This window comes from Mycetomoellerius zeteki, unplaced genomic scaffold (assembly GCF_001594055.1).
Source record: "Mycetomoellerius zeteki isolate Tzet28-1 unplaced genomic scaffold, Tzet1.0 scaffold68, whole genome shotgun sequence".
Lineage (NCBI taxonomy): Eukaryota > Metazoa > Arthropoda > Insecta > Hymenoptera > Formicidae > Mycetomoellerius > Mycetomoellerius zeteki.
The window spans coordinates 121,652-140,254 of record NW_017257697.1 but is presented as its reverse complement, the minus strand read 5'-3'; the positions used below and the strand labels follow the sequence as shown (position 1 = coordinate 140,254).

At 28.8% G+C, this 18,603-nt stretch overlaps 1 protein-coding gene across 1 annotated transcript in view; it reads right to left on the bottom strand.

Annotated features, from left to right (window-relative positions):
* Nucleotides 1–1,259, bottom strand: part of LOC108728954 (aquaporin AQPAe.a) — a 31,259-nt gene extending 30,000 nt beyond the window's left edge. The window contains exon 1 of the mRNA XM_018457800.1: nucleotides 1,001–1,259. The gene's annotated coding sequence lies outside the window, so the exon portion shown is untranslated. The remainder of the gene's footprint in view (nucleotides 1–1,000) is intronic.
* Between the last annotated feature and the right edge of the window lie 17,344 nt (nucleotides 1,260–18,603).

The following is an 18,603-nucleotide window of genomic DNA, read 5'->3' as shown; positions in this document are numbered from 1 at the left end:
GTGAAATATATTACTGTACTGACAATAAGTATTTTAACTCATACAACTCACACGCGCGAATATATAAACCTGACAAATTATTACGAATATTAAGCAACAAAAATGAAAAAAAATCTATTAATTAATCTTGTTTAATGCTTTTTTTAATCTCATTTTATTACATTCAAATTTCGCACAATCTTTTGATGTTTTCAATTTATATATGTATAATTTCCGATGTCAAAAAAAATGCATTTTTGTGGTGCCTATAATTTACATACTTTTTTTATTATAAATGTTATCAATTCTAAAGGAATATTGTATCTATCATAAAAGGATTGACAGCTTTTAGCTAATTTAGCTTTTAATTAATTAAGTTAAATTCGATGCGCTTTCAAAGATCTTTCGATAATGGATTGAGTTCAGAACTTTCGATAACTATCAATTTACATATCGACGTCATATCACTTTAATTTACACTTTTTTGCATGATCTACAGAGTGATTCATTTTAATGTTAACAGGCAAATATCTTGAAAATATGTAATTTGACCAAAAAACATTCCAAATAAAAATTATATGATATAGAGAGGGATGTACAATGAGATAATATTCCCCTCTATACCATACAACTTTTATTTGAAATGTTTTTTGATAAAATTGCATTTTTTTTCGAAATGCCTGTTAATTAAAACGAATCACCCTGTATATTATATACATTTTTACATATTTATTTACATAAATGTGATAATAGACGCATCGCTATTTGCAAAATTGAAATATCACAAGTTATTGGCACTAATGCCAACTCACAACGAAAGAAACAAAACAGGCGATCGAATTAAATAATGTTTCAAAGTACGTTTTTGTTTTAATTGGTAACGCATTAGTACGATATGCTTATCGATCGTACAAAAGTCAAGAAAGTTTTCATTTACAACAATTTTATGAAAAACAGCCATCAGAGGATGGAAGAACTAAAGAAGAGATTGTTGATTCTTTTAATTTTTTGTTCTACTTACCCCGAAGAAGAACTCACAGCTGCAACGTTGCACACAGATATTGCACAAAGTCCGTTTTCGTTGTATTTCCGTATATCGAAAATGCCACTCGTTAAAAATTCGTAAAAATTCGCGAATATGATCGGCACAAAGGAAGATGAACCCGCAGTTATTATTGCTTATCCCAAGAATTGTCTTTTGCCGCGTGGTTTCGAGAGGACTGAATCGTTTCGCGAGTTGCGCTCACCTCTATATGAAGAAACCCTCCACTGTGCGCCAACGGTCGGTTGGCCGTCACTCTCCCGTTACACGACAGTTCCGTGTATACATGGTCACGCGAATCATACGTTTCTGCCAAATTATTAAGACGCCACACGCGCGGACGACTTCGTTTCCGCATCAAAAATATTTATGTCGTCGTCGATATATCATAATATCACGTATGTATATATACGGCAGTGTCGCTGCACTTGGCTTAGCGCCGAGACACTATCGTGTCTCCAGATATATATATATATATATATATATAAAATATACATTTCGCTGATTGACAACTTTGATATGTCACGATTTTTTGAATATCTCACTGAACATTATCAAATAATAACATGGACAAATAATTTGTCTTAAATGGATGCAAAAGGAAAAGGTACTTTGCAAATTAAAATTTAAAAGCGCAATATTAGATAAAAAAACATCTATTAATATTAATTATAGGTACAATTATTTTTTTAATAATCACTCAAAAAAATATGACATATAAATTAAAAATTATATTATATACAGAAGAAATTATTAATTAAATTTTGATGAAAAATATCTCTTACATACGTGTGTGCTTGAAAGCAATAATTTTCTATATTTTAATAACGTTGCCAAGAAATCTAGTCAAAACTTCTCACTGAATATGGAGTAAATTTTAATTTAGAAATACAATATGTTATTGACTAAATTGCTTTTGTCAAAACCTCTCATCGAATAAATTTTAACTTAGTTATCACACATTGTTTTGATCAAATTATTCTTATTACCTTACAATCGTGATATGATTTCTATATCTTTATAAATATATGATTAATATTCCTTGTCACATTTTTAATTCTTTACGGTCTGCCAACGGCACAATGCCATCGCGAATTTCAACGTTTTAGTCCACGGACGGCTTTAATCTCGTCACATAAGAAGTCAATCTTATCAATAAAATAAATATATACAACTTATTACATACATTGTTATGGATTTGAAGATAAAAATTATTAATAAAAACAAAAAATAGTTTAATAAGTACTCTTATATCGGCATGTATTTATGGTAAAAAAATATAACAGCTCAATTTTTACAGGGTGGGGCAGTAACTCTGTCCACTTAGAATATTTTCGTTATCTTTTTATAATCGTACCTTAATACGGAATAATGAAATGAATCAATTAATGGAAAGAAAACACAGTTGCTTATTTAAAAAATTATCCTTTTTGCATATATATACATATTTTTTTTAAAGCAACTATGTATTTTCTTTCCACCAATTGATTCATCTCATTATTCTGTTTATAAAAGTATTAAGGTGCGAGAGAGATTATAAAAAAAATTAATAGTTTACGAATTATTTATAATATTTTATGTCAATATATTTTATACTAGAATTAATAAAATTTCGTAAACTATTGGTTTTTGAATATCACTACCTTAATACGTTTATATGTAGGATAATTAAAGGAATCGTATTGTGTAAAAAAAATCATACAATTTCATTTAAGAAAGTGGAGGTGACCTTGAAGTCTTCGAAGCGCCTCCACCCAAAAAAAAACTATTAGTACATTGTACTCTTCTTGATGCTATACAACTTCAATAAATATATTATTTCATATCTCTAAAAATAACGGAAATAGGTATTCTAAGTGGAGTTACTGCCCCACCCTGTATAACTGCCATGTTTGCTTTAGCCAAATAGCAATAGTGACCACTCACACACTCTGTAAGTTTCTGTCTATTTTTATCACTCATTACTTGCGAAAAAAGAATAAAATAAAACACACCAACTACGCAGCTAGTATAAATACATAGATCGCAAAGTGTTGATACATAATATAGAATGTAAATAATTTTCTCCAAAAAACTGAAAGAGATCGCTTCATATTATAGGTACATTATACTGTATATTATGAAATATTGTATAATTTTAGTCGCATTCTAAACATTTTCTCTTTCAGATTTTTTTCACATTTATATTTAACATTTATTCTAAAAATGACTTAAAAAGTAGATTGTAGCTCATTTTGGAATTTTTACGTCAAAAATTGTAGAATTATCCTAAAATTTCTATTTTCTTTATTTTATCTATTAATACGTTTTTATTGCGTAATAAAATTGCGGACAATTAATGACATCAGGACCATTGAAATGAATTGTCTCAAACGATAACAAAAATACGTATTTTCATTAGCCTACTGCGGAATCATTTTATCAATTATGAGAAAGATAAATTAAATCAGTATCAATTTTGTTATTGATTATAAAATAATCGATCAATTGATAAATTATAATACGAGATATATCAAGTTATTTTGCTGTCAACACTGTTTATCGCGAGAACTAATATTAAAAATTAGAACAGTAAAAATGTTTATAATTTAATCCGACATTAATATAAGCAATCAAGAGATTTATCAGATAATCAACTTATCGCGATTAAACGATTTAAGAAGAGTTCAACTTATTAGGTAATAATTAAATAAACATTAAATACAATGAAAACATTTCTGTTTGTTTTTTTGTTTTTTAATTTTTTGGTTATTATCTCTGAAATAATAATAGTAATTTTTAATATTTGAAAAGTTAAACTAATCAAATTAATCATATAGACAAATATATATATGTTTGAATATATAAGTATATATACAAAGTTATCTATTGTCAAGAAATACTTAAGTAAATACTCATCACAATTATTTCTATTTTAAAGTTATGATCGAAATATTGATTTCTGCGAAGAATGTATGGGGAGGATCCCGTTTATCTACAAATCAATTACCTACAGTATCTACCGTTTGTCTACATCATTTTTGCCGACAGTTTGTTTGCACACAAAAATTATTGCCTATAGCTCGATTGCCTACATGGCTCTTTTACGCATAAATAAAAATTTTAGAAACGCGAAGTTACATTTGCCTACATGTATTATTTCCTCATGTATTATGTCTACAAATATTATTGCCTACAGTTCGATTGCCTACATGTACTATAATTCTCTGCTTTAAAAACACGAATTCTCTATTTTAAAACAAATTCTCTGTTTTAAAACACAAATTCTCTGCTTTAAAAGTACAAATTATTTTCTTACTTAACTTAATCTTATTTTTATAATAATATCATTTTTAGACGTATGTGAGAGACATAACCGATAAAATAAGAGCTCTATACGGTCGAAGCTAGATCTTAAAATGCTTTAAATAATTCAATCTTGAATTCACTCACTAAATATGATATATGTACTTGACATATATACCACAATTGTAGTCTAACGAACTGTGCACCGAAATATTTCCGGACTAAACACAATTAAACCACTATAGTAAATTTCGCGAATTAAGCTCGAATTTCGCGAATTAACCACCGAGCCTCGGTCTAATGGCTCAGGACGCTCGTACGGAATACAAAAGATCCGGGTTCGACTCCCGGCCGAGGTAATATTTTTCGCAATAAGTTTAATTACAATTTTTCAACATATTAATATCTTTGCAATATGATGCCTGATTGAACATCGAAATTATTAAAATTTAATTTAATTCGCGAAATTTACTGTAATGGTTTAATTGTGTTTAGTCTGGAAATATTTCGGTGCACAGTTCGTTAGACTACAATTGTGGTATACCAGTCAAGTACATATATATCATATTTAGTGATTCAAGATTGAATTATTTAAAGCATTTTAAGTTCTAGCTTCGATCGTATAGGGCTCTTATTTTATTGGTCTTATTTTTATATTTGTGTGCAAAAGTGCTTGTAGGCAATCGAGCTGTAGGCAATAATATATGTATGCAAATATGATTTCGTCTCTGAAAATTTTTTTTATGCACAAAAGTACTGTAAGCAATCAATTTATAGGCAAAAGGAGCCATTTCAAATGTCTAAAGAATTATTAGCGTTTCGTTAGTTACACGTGTAATAACGAATACAAATTAAAGTTATATACTAAAGCGGTACTATTAGTTTCATCTTATCAGGAATCATAATTATTTTGTGTAGGATAGATCATTTTTTTAATTATTTTGGTATTTTTTGTAAATATCTAATTATAGACATTGTCTCTTATATATTATCGCAATTTGTCTTTAATCGATCAATTATCATTATTGCTCCTTTATTGATGTCTTAAAAAGAATGAAAATTATATTGTACAAACTAAATATTTCAGTGACAGCTTTATGATAGAGAAGTCAGTGAGATTTCTCATGGCTACGATAATATTAAGTAATCGATCCAACGCTTACCAACAGCTACATTATTAACTAACCGCATTTTGCACAACATTGCCGTGCCGGGTTGATGACTTCGACGGTATCTATTTGAACATAGGAAGATACTTCTTCTTCCTTTTGCAAAACGAAGAAGTAAAAATTATATGTTTTACAGTTATTTGCTATTAAATGTAATTTTTTTTATTCAATTGTATTAATTATAATTACGAAATTAATTAATTTCTTTCTATTTCACAATCGTTATTACAATATTACAATATTTCTCACATCGTTTCAAGTATTTATTATTCTATATCTATTATTATCCTATCTTGGAAATTAATATTTTCTCGATGTATTACATTATGTATATTCATAATGAATCTATTATTTGATAATATCTTCAGTGATGTTTTTCAGTGATATTAGTCGACCGAGCAAGTGAGAGATTTATTGGTTGTCGCAATAGTAATTACGCTGGAAAGACTAAGACAGATTGGGATCTCAACGTTATAGTCTATTTGTCACATTAAATCCAGAAGTAAACTGGTTCACTGTCAGGTAGCTGTATTACAGAGAGAAAGGAATATCTTCCTACAACCGTAATAACCGAACTCCGAAGCTATCAGGAATATGAAAGAAGAGCATATAGGAACAGATATATGAGGAAAAATGTATGGATTTGACTAATTTATAGCGTTTTATGGAAATGTGTGAAAAAATTTTTAATTAAAAATAATTTAAAAATAATTTAAAAGTAATTATAAACAACGAGATAACAGTAAGAATGAGATAATGAAAATGAGTCAGCTTTATCGTGTCATTATTAATATTCAAAAGTGAATGACTAGGATCTAAAATAATAACATCAAATTATTGGAAAAGAATAAAGATGAGATACGAAAATTAAAAATAAATCTGACAAGTTTTCGATGCGATAGAATACAATTAGTGTGGATCTGAAAGTGACTGTGAGAACATACAGCAATCATATTCGTGATTATTACTTAGCTACTGTACTCTCTGCTCTCTCTGCTGAAGAGCAAAAATAACACTTTCAACTTTTCCCTTTCTACCATCTATAACAACCAAAGGAACGATGCATGGTATACGCGATATACTTTTGTTCGAACTGTGTCTTACTTTCGACAAATTTTTATACGATTGCGGCTGCTGTGCAATATACTCAGCACGCATCGATCAATCACCTCACGGTGATCGATAGACACGCTCGTCAGTCGGCCTTTCTTACTGAAGCAGGAAAGAAAAATTGCATGATCGATGGCAGCTGAAAATATAATCCTTCGAAATACTATCGCATGCGTAGGATGGCAGCGCGGGAGGTAATGGGTATCTCGACAACATCTCGAGACTTGCGGTGGTAATAGAGAGAAGAATGTGGATAAATAATGCATCTGTGGTAATCGTAGTATGTCTCTTCTCAACTCCGGGAAAGGAACAGTAGGTCATCCGGTGTGACAGTAAACGCAGAGTGACCCGATGTTTCTTTCTCGGTATTAGAGACAAATGGCTGCCCTGACCTCCTCCAATTGTGTGACAATCAACTGCACGAAGGTACGAGAAGTCGATTTTTTAACACTATGTATCAATGATATCAGTATGAGTCAGTATAAATAATTTAGTATATAATTAATAATAATAATTTAGCAATACTGTGTGATTAGAAAGTCATAAATTGAAAAGTCAAACGTGTTAATTCAGATAAGTCGATATTTATGTGTGTGTCGCTTTTTATATACATATAATTTATAAATAATAATAATAAAATAATTTTCAGAAAAATATGGAATTACAATATTGAAGTATTATTTTATGTTAATTAATAATTGCCTTTCACTTTCTGCGTAAATTTAATATTTTCTGATTTTAAAAATCATTAAAGAAATGTTAGTAAAAATTTCTACTGAGGTCAGAGGATAAAGAGTCACGAACAAACATAAATTATTTGAATAAGTATAGATTTTTATTTGTACAACTCATTATATTGTAGATATAGGATTAAGTAGCATTAATTAGCATTTGTAAAATCATACTAAAGAAGTTTAAATAGTTAATTAAATATAAACATGAGATTTTTAGTTAAAATTCTTGTTATGTACCCTCTAAAAGTGAATTAGTGTATTATTACTGATTACATCAGTTATAAGTGTAGCACTGAAGTCATCAGCGAATATTTACTGTTTTTCAATAATAATACACTTTAAAGGTTACGATTTTCTGCAGATTCAATCTGTAGAAACCATAACTTCTCAAAATGAATCAGTGTATTATTTCTGATACTGAAAAACAGTAAATATTCGCTGATATTACAGTTATAAGTGTAGCACTAAAGTGATAAAATACTGATTTACTTTTAGAGAGTAATTAAGAATTTCATTATTCTGATATAAAATTTTTGCTCGTGCAAAGATAAAACAACGAATTTCTTTATATTATGTCGGAAAATTACAGAGTGCTGAAAATTATATTACATAGGAAAAATGTAAAGAGGAAAAATATTATCTTTTGTGCATGAATCTAAAGTCAACTAAATTTTACGCGCAAAAATCCAAAATCTGCTTAACATGATAAATCACATTCTTAATCAACACGTTTACTATGTCATACCACGTACTGCATAAAGGTATTGTATCCACGATACGATAAGCTGTACAAGCAAAGATTTATACATATTCAAACTATTTATACTTATTTACAACCTCAATTATTCTCTGACCTTCTTAGTAAAAATTTTTACTAAACATTTCTTGAAGTTTACAAAATAAAAAACATTAATTTCAAATTTAAATAGAAAGAGATACTTTTAACATATGATCATCAAATGCACATAAAAAACATTACAAATATATTTACATAAAAGTTTCAATATAATAAACGATAGTGCAATTAAATACTTGCTTATAGAACAACATAACATTATTAAAGATTTAATAATCTCAGTAAAGAAGTTTTTTATTTTCTATTCTCGTATAAAACATGATCGTATCATGGTATCTAGATAAATCGCGTGTACTACTACATAAACTTCTAAATACAGAGGCTATGCGCATAATCGGCGTATAATTCATTTACACGGTTTATTATCGTTTATTTTTCTCTCTCCGTCAGTGCAAGTTCCGCATTTACATAATTATCTTCTGAAGCATTTGTTGTAAACCGCTGCAGCATACTTATATCATTAAAAAAATTACCATTAAATAATCAAATGCATTGTAAATATCCAAGCATCAATAATTTCTTAATGTGAATATTAGACATTTTAGAAATTTTTAATTTCTATATAATAAAAGCCGCTTTTTTTAAATTGCTGGAAAAAAAACCTGGAAAAATTTCGGTTTTTTCCGAAAAATTGATTTTTTTGGAAAAATTGCTGTTTTTGCTATTTAAAAGTCATAATAAGTAACTTCTAAATTCCTTTGTAAAATTAATGCGATCTATGAAATTATGTAGCATTATTTTTATTAAAATTTTTTAGTTATCCTTCTTTTTATAGTAAAACCTAATATAACCTTCCTTAGTACATGGCAAAGCTTAAGTAGACAAATTTTTAACTCTAGTTTGTCACACTCCGGTCTAATGAACTCCTGAAGTATCTCTTTGTAGTTTATTTTTTTTTAAATATTTTGTTACGAATTCAGTTTAAATCTAAATTATTTTCTAGACTTACTATTATATTCTATATCATATAAACATGATGTTTGGACTCTATATTTTTAATTCTTACATTAATGGTGCAATAGTGTATGTTTTGTATATTTTATTGAATACATTATGCGACCTCAATCTTTTATACAATTTCAAAATTTCTGTTAACTTATCCCGCTGTGTACCCTATACGCAATTATTTTCTTTACGGAAAGAACCGAGAAGCAAACGTGGTAAGTTTTACGAGCACGCGTGAATTTTTCCAAAATGAATTTTTCTGTCCTTGGGAAAAAAATCGAAAAAATCCGTGGAAAAATTGAAAAAATTGAGTTTTTTTCCGATTCTTTAAACTATAAATTTAATGTATTAATAAGATAATTAATAAGATTTATTTAATTTTACCAAGCAATAATTATGGATAAAATCAATTGAAATTATGTAGGGTCCCAAAATGTGGGAACTTTCTTTCTAAATATCCTTAATCAGAGTTTTTCCGATTTTTTAAATTGATATTTATTTATTAAGAATTTAACAGAATACGTCTTTCATTTTTTTATTATCATAGATGATAATAATAACAGATAATAGCTATGTTTACACCGTGCCTTTATAGGCTGCAGCCTATATATCTCAAATTTAACTTTCAATTTAGGCTCCTCAGTGTAAGCAGTTGGTCGATGACTTATCTTCTCTATGATCAGATCTCGTTTTTTTGTGACCCGACCTGAAATATAGGTCAGGCCGCAATATAGGTCTCTCGATGTGAACGTAGTCATTAAAAATAGACTGCGCATTTCTGAAGTTGTCGATCTCGATTTAGAAACCGTGAGATAGTTTGAAGCGTATCGCTCTCTTTCTAAGAATCAAGTTGAAGAGAGATGCTGATATGCTCAATTATTTCTAATAGAGCACAGATTCTAAAGGTGACTCTATTTGGTCAATAATACTGTCAATATTAACATACCGACAATATTTATCGATTGTGTATGATTAATATTGATAAATTGACATAGAATACTGACGATGATCTGTATCTTAATTCTCGAGCATCAGTACCGCTTTATTAAAAGCCATATGTCACAGTATGTCATAATACAACAGATAAGATACATAAAAGAGCCCCCAAAAGTGAAATAAATTGAAATATATATTGTCAATAATATTGATAATAAAGTGAAATATTGTATATTGTTAATAATACTGATCATGTAAGATTGTAAAAATACTAAAAATATTGTCAATATTACTGTCAATATTACTGTCAATATTACTGATTCAATATTACTAATCAGTATTACTAGTTTGTCCGGTGAATACACCTAATATTCGAATAAATGAATAAAAAATGATTAAAAATACTCATTCGAATACACTTCTTTTTTATTCGTCAAGAAACGGATAAACACTTTTTCAATCCATTTGAATGAATATTTTTTGAATATGATTACGAATATTTTCGTTTCGTATTCACTTTTACTCTGTATTATCTGCACATAGCTTGTAAGCCTATACAAGAGAAAACAGAAATCTATAAAAACAATGCGGCTACAATTACACCGTGGTCTTAGTTCGCAACCTATATGATAGACGTTCTTGTTTAATCTATAGGTTAAACAAAGACATTTTTATTGGGAATAAATAATATATCTCGGAATTTAATGTCCTCAGATTCTCAAACCATAATGAACGCGCCCAAGATACCTTATAAAGTGTTTATAACATTACTGTGATGTAATCGGAATTATATCGGAATATGTATGGCGCTCTATCAAAGAAATATTTATAAATAAAAAATGTATTGCTTTCTAAAATATTTTTCAAAATTTCTAAGTTTCCTTCATAAAATCTGAATACTTCAATGACAAAAATAAATAAAATTCATTTTTTTTACTTAAAGTCATCAAAGTGCCGGTTATAGTTAAGGAATAACGATTGCGCTTATTGCAGCTCTCTTTTTCAGTTTATATTTTATTTGAATGAATATGAATATTCATAGTTTTTTTGTGAATAAATATTTTTTGAAAACCCGAATTTTGAATAAATATTATATATGATTACATTTTTTTATGTGAAAATTTTGAATAAATACAATTTGGAGCTCAATTATAAATTTTTGTATTCATCGGGCACACTAAGTATTACTGATTGTATAGAATCATCTTAAGAGCTACGAAGATGCAGTCCATTCTTTTATATCTATATTTATTATCGATGTTTATTATCATACTATCTCGTACTCAGTACTGAATCATGTACTGTAAATGTCCAGTTATATTGTCTATTTTACATCAAAGAACGACTTACAACAAAAATAAACAAAATTTTATCATATTCTAGAAACAGAATAAAAATGTAGTAAAAGAATCGATTAAATCTTGCATGAGCATTGTATTCGATGATTAGCTTATGTAATTGGTTACCTATTGAATTTCGTTTTTGTTATTTATTAAAATCATATAATTTTTTCTTCTCGCAATGCAAAATAAAAATCAATTGCGCTCCTTAATTAATATATAATATATTTACCAGATTGTAAAAATTAAATAAAGCATTTAATAAAGCATTTTTATATTTAATACGCAAAAACATTTTAGAGCTGGATATTTTTCTAAATTGCTATTTTATATATCGGTCCCTCAGCGTAAGACATGCTCGCGCGGAAACAGGATGCACCTGTCGCGATACATTACTGCCGTACGCTTATCTGCGACAAAACGCGTCACGCGCAATCTTCCTCGACCCATTCTCCATATTCCATATATACGCGAGAAAATAAGGCTGCCCAGGTCACCAGGAGAATGTGTCAGGGCTTCGTGAGAAAATCTGTTCTCATCGTTAACCGCAACGCCGGATCTGGCGAGACGGGTCGCGCATCTTTCCGCCGATCATTCGATTAGAAGGGACAATCATACGTTCTCTGTTTCGTTTTTTCTTCCATTCTTCATTTAATCATCGTTTGCTTTCTCGCGGCTGCGATCATTTCGTAATTTCCTGTCGTAGCTATCGGATTGTAGACTGATTGACAAAAATTTCCGATCGTTATCCTGTGTCGCAATCACGCTGTGCAATTACCCGCGAGCGAAACGGACGACTAGAATGCGGCTTATGACATTTTGACGATCAGACGGAAGATAATTTGCGAATAATGCGCGCTTTAACTTCCGACTATTTCCGAGAAACTCGACTTTTTGCTTTGAAATCGTGGAGAAGCAATTCGCTAAGCCCACTCTCTCTCGATGTTTTTAACTCTAAATCTGGCTACTTGTCTCGCACTGATACGGTGATTATCTTTGAAATACTTACACTGCAATTGCGCAAAATTCTTTTCACAATTTATCTTAATAAAAAGATTTTAATTTTTACAGTCTGGCAATATAATGATTAATTAAGGGACGCAATTGATTTTTATTTTGCATTGTGTAAAGAAAAAATTATACGATTTCAATAAATTACGAAAATGAAATTCAATTGGCAACCAATTACATAAACTGATCATTGAATACGACGATCATGCGAAATTTAATCGAATCTTTTACTACATTTTTATTCTGTTTATTTCTGTTTAAGTCGTTCTTTAATACAAAATAAACCTTGTATTGACATTTCGATAACTCAATCGTCTTATTAAGTAAATAAAACTCAAAATTTCAAATGTCAAATATCTACATTTAACGCTAAATGCACAACGTAAATAGAGCGCTAAATCTCTGCTAATCCTTTGAAGCTGGCAAAGAAATGTCTCTATTTGTTATATTATGAACGCGCATGAAACCGTAGCAGCAAATTTGCAGCAAAAAGCGAAGGCTATACATTGAAATATAGGCTAGGATTGAAAAAGAAAAGGATCCTCAGTAGATCGATAGAAGAGATAATCTATTTTCTGAAGACATAATAAACTAGACTTGATGTGATAATTACATGTGAGACTCGTGTATTTAATTGCTCGGCACACTAAGTGATTTCGCCCAATGCAGAAATTAATTATCGGACGCACAGTTTTGTAAATATTTCTTAGAAAAAGAGTACCTGAGCAGTGATTACCGTACCAATACCTACTATTGTATAAACTGAAGATACTATCAGAAGTGTGTCATGATACTTGAAGAATGCATGTTAATTTTTTGTATTTTTATCATGTATTCAATGTACATATTAATATATTGATAAACTCGATATGTTTATAATACTTAATTCAATAAAAATTGTTGTGACGGAATTACATTGGCATGTTGAAAGAAAGATAAATGGAAATGGTCATAAGAAAAATATAGATGTAGAGATAATATAGAATCGAATATAATCATTATTTATTTCTGAATAGAATAACGTACATATCAACATATGTTATAATGTAATAGAGGATATTTATCTTTGATTTCAAAAGAAGATTTTGTTTAGGCAATAAAAAACATTGATAAGAAAGTTACGTAAACGGTTTTGCAATTTATGCAATATTGAATTAATTTTTTTATATCTACAAAATTTTTTTCTGTATCTTTATTATTTAAAACTACTTTTGTATTTTATTAAAATTTACATTAATTCAAAAAAATCTTTGCCGAATTCTATGCCTTTTTGAAGAAGGTAATCTTATAAGAGAGTTATATTTTTCTGATAATGTGTGTGATAAAAAGAACTGCATTAAAATATTACCGCATGATATCTGTGCGATCATATTTGACAATACGACACAAAGTAAAGGCCATCACACGTACAAAAATTTTAGTCGGAATCGTAAAATCGTAAGCAAATCGACCAATCACAGTCGAGCGTATAAAAATGCGAGATCTTAATTTTTATTATGATTGGTCGATTTGCTTGCGACCTTACGATTTCGACTAAAATTTTTGTACGTGTGATGGCCTTAATCGTAATAAAATGATTTGTCTTAACACTTTGCAATCAAATACGATAGTATTCTTAAGTAAAGGGAATTTTTCACGTACATAGATGTTGAATGTATAATATTTGATGATAATGCAATTAATTTGGAATATGAGGAACAGAATACTCGTTAATAAATTTGCGTTATGAAGAATTAAATATTTCGATTGGCATACAGCTTTGTTATGTGTTTGTGACAAACAGCGTGCGATTGTTTACGCAAGGTTAATGACCTGTATCGCATCTTTGAGGTCGCTACCGGCGCGCGGCGCTATTATTTATACGACGACGTTTGAGTAGGAAAGTAATGGCATACTCCGTTATATCTTTCAAAATACAATTTTAAAAATTAATCCAAGCATTTAATTAACTTTTGTGATTAACAATTGGTCTGTTTTCTGTTCCTACACTAGACTGCACTAGAACTCTCTATCTCGCTTTCGATAAATATCAAACATACATCTATCTCACTTTAAGATAGTACTAGCATAAAATAATTTTCTTACGAATGTGCTAAAATTTGACATACAAGTAAGTTGAAGTGCTCTCTATGTTTGTGTGCAATTATAAACATATTGACCGTCTAATTTCTGAGATAATTACAATCCAAGTATGCAGTTCTAACATGTGAAACACATACACAACTCAAGTTAACGTCAGATTTTTAATTATAGCATCCATACCATTCTTATGATTATTATAAAAAACGAGCATGCTATGAAGGAACATGAAACGGATATTGTAAAAAAAGATTATAATTTTTGACCATTTAGTTAGGAAAATAAAGCTATGAAAAGAACGCAATGTTTCGATTTTCTTTGGCGTATGATGATAATTGAAGGGAATAGAGGGGACGGCCAGCGAACATCTGACAGCACTTGCATCTGTCTATATTCATTTTCTTTCCGCGTGTGCGTGCGGCTTGGACAGGAACAATCGAAAGTTCTCTCTCTCTCTCTCTCTCTCTCTCTCTCTCTCTCTCTCTCTCTCTCTTTCTCTGGCGGGAGTGAGGTATCGCCACTAACGCCGCAACGGGACTAAACTTTTAGACGGTATTGTCGCGCTAGTACTACCTTAAGTTCCAAAAGTGTACACTTTTCAGCCACAGAAAACAGACCTCATGTACGCATGTCGACGCGACAACGATGAAGTGACTATCTCGCGTTTATTCATCTGAAATAGAAATCATAGCGACAAAGTACAAGAATTATAAATCTATTTTACTGCGACATTTATAGTCGTATTGAAGCAGGTTGCCACAAAACTAGAAATTAGGAAAATTAAGGAAAAGTCAGGGAACTTTGCAGTTTTCTGGAAAGTTAAAATTCTCAATTTTAAAGAAGTTTTATATTGATACTACCAATTTAACAATTAAATGCAAGCAGTATTAGCAATATTAATTATAATAATTTACATTGCTATGTTAAATTGCTCTATAAATAGAATATTTAACGGTTTCCAAATCACAGGATGAAGATACAAAAATTTTTTTATATTATTGAAAGTCAGGGAAAATTATCAAATTTTATCTAAAAATCAGGGAAAAGTCAAGGAATTTTAGGACGTGGAATTTATGAAAATACTTTTCTCTTGATTGAGAGAATAATTAATTTTATTAATAATATTTGTGCTCGCGCGATTGCTCGCAATTAAGTTTTGTAAGCTTCAGTTTTAAATTGATGAGTAATAGATATCGCTATTAATTATAATACATAATATTAATTCGTAATACACACCTTTGGGTCATTCGTGTCTTGCGCATTTCTTTTCTTTGAAATACTAAGAGCACCTAGTCAAATACTGGTCTCTTGTCTATTTCTAAAAAAAGTTTAGCTTGTATCGAGAGAACAAGTTTGTATCGAGAGAACAAGTTTTGTGCGTTGTCGGCTTCAATTCATATGTATTTAACTAGAATAACTCCGAAGTTCACTTCTGAGTCACAAATGACCTATCATGTGTATAGAATGTACATTTTTTGTAACTACAAAAATTTTTATTTTTTTTCTTTGTAGTAATTTTCAACTAATTCTCGTTTGTATTGCAAGAATAATTCGCGAATCATTAAAAAAAAATTTAATCCTAGAACAATATATTAACTCTTAATAAATACGAACTTTGGTATCATGTTAAATGTTTGTAATATTATATATTACATTGTCTGTAATGTTATAAAAACATTTTCCTAATAAATTATAAGTTTTTTAACACAATAACAATAATAATGCATTGCTTAAAATGTAAATGCAATACGTCTTCAATTTATAGCCATTCATGCATATTAAAAAAAACACTATTTTCAGATTACTAAATAACTAAATTTTTTGGACAGCCGACACTTGAACAATTTTTTCTTTTATAATTTGGAATGTCAATTTTAAGATATTGACACATATTTTTCCTTTAAACATCTTTGTTTCAGAGTTTTACATTTTTGTATGAAAAAGTGCATTTTTCTTATTTTGTTAACTATATTTAGTTATTGTATATAAAAATTTGTATACAATTTGTTATAAACATACAACTTCACAAATAGTTTCTAAAGATGTCAAAATATATGTAAAAATTGCTTAATAATTTTTATATACTTATAAAAGTGATGAAAACTCAGGATACGAAAGACCCATCGTGTGTAGTAAGGGTTAATCATTGTTTATTTTTTATCTTTCCCCCTTTCTTACAATATTAAATGTTACTCTTAGAAAATTAAACAATGATCTTACATTTTACATCTTTTATTTTTAAAGTTTCGAAAGGCATTACTCGCGTATGCACTTGACACAAGACACGTGTTTCTTAATTATAGTCTGCTATAAACAGAATTGTGATAAAACGTTAATTAATTGGGAGTAATGGAGCATTACTTTTAATATGACATTTATTTATATAGACATAAATTGCTCGAAGAAAAATTCACCTCGCAACATTACATTGATGTAATATGAGCAGATCCAGAGGAAAATTTGTTGCAATGAGATATTGAATTCTACTTAACCGCATTATGCACACGAACGTTAAGGTCACAGGAAATCGTTAGTAGAGTAGAATAAAAATCACATCTGATTCATTCAAATTACAGCGGACAAAATTTTTTTCTCACGCGTATATTTTGTTATTCGAGAAGAGGTATGATTTATTTATTGTTCTTTGCTTTAAATTTCATTTTTAATACTTAAAAAGACATTTTTTTATTTTTATATTTATATAAATTTTATTTTTATCATTTTTATATTTATATAAATTTTTATTTTTATATTTATATAAAGTAGAACGCATATTATTGGAAATTAATAACAATTGATTAATATTTGTTACGTAATGGAACAAACATTTTGTCTCACATAAGTAGAAAATTAATAATATGATATTAAATTAAAACGTGGCATAAAAATAACACATTCATTATAGAATAGAAAAATATTTTATATAAAATAAGAACTTTATAGAGAAAATAGGTTTATTGTAGCATCGAATTTTATATATATATATATATAGAGAGAGAGAGAGAGAGTGTGTGTAGGTTTATTGATTCATATTGAATAAAAATTCTGATAAGAAACAGATCTCTCTCTTGGGAAATATATGAACTTTTATGGACTGTAGTAATTTCTTTTTCTTGTTTTTTTGTAAAAACTATCTCCTTTCTTTGAAACACATCGTCTATACAGAAAATATTTGCAGTCTCTTTTTTAAAATGCAAGTATAATATTTTTATTTAAAAATGTACTCTTATTTATTGTGTTTTTTAACTGAAACTTCAAAATATTTGCAAACGTATGTAATTGCCATTATAATTAAAATATATAAGTAAATCATTGCAAATGTAGCATCAATCAATTTTTTGATGAGTAATAAAAGAAATTAATTATTTTTTCTCTTTCTTTTCAAAATGTATTCTAATAAATTCTTAGATACAGTGAAAGTAAAAATATTTAAAAGTTAAAAAGATTTGCCACGTACTCTCGTCTCTGTTGCTTTCTTCGCTCGTCGAAAGAAAAATTCGAGCAGATGCGATCTTTTCCTCAACTTTTGCTTTTGACTTACGATGCATTTTTTTCTGAAACAACTATAATATCGATATTGCCTCGATCTATATCGCGGAATATGATTCTTTCTTGAACACGTCTAATCCGTAGTGCGTGCATTACTTAGAGAATGAAACAAAGGATGTAATATAAAATTTAAAAAATAATATGTACTAAAAGGTAATTTAAAAAACAATTTTGATCACGCGAATTGTATTTTTAACAAAAGCGATTTTTTTCAAATTATTATATATATAGTGATAATTTTGAATATACATATATTATATATATACATAAAAATATAAAGTTTATGCAAAAATATAATTAATAATCAAAATTTAATTTCAAATTCTTCAAATTATTCTAAGGTAATAAAATAATTGTGTTTTGAACTGACTTCTCGTAATGCTATTTAAATTTTTTATATCAAGGGAAGATCTTTCTCTTGATACCAATGCACGTTATGCATAGCGGATGAAAAATTAATGTGAAATCGGTATACTCTTATCGAATAAATTGATAAGAATTTCTCTTAAAAGTGAGATGCATATAAATTATTCAGAAGTCCTTTTATATATATATATATATATATATA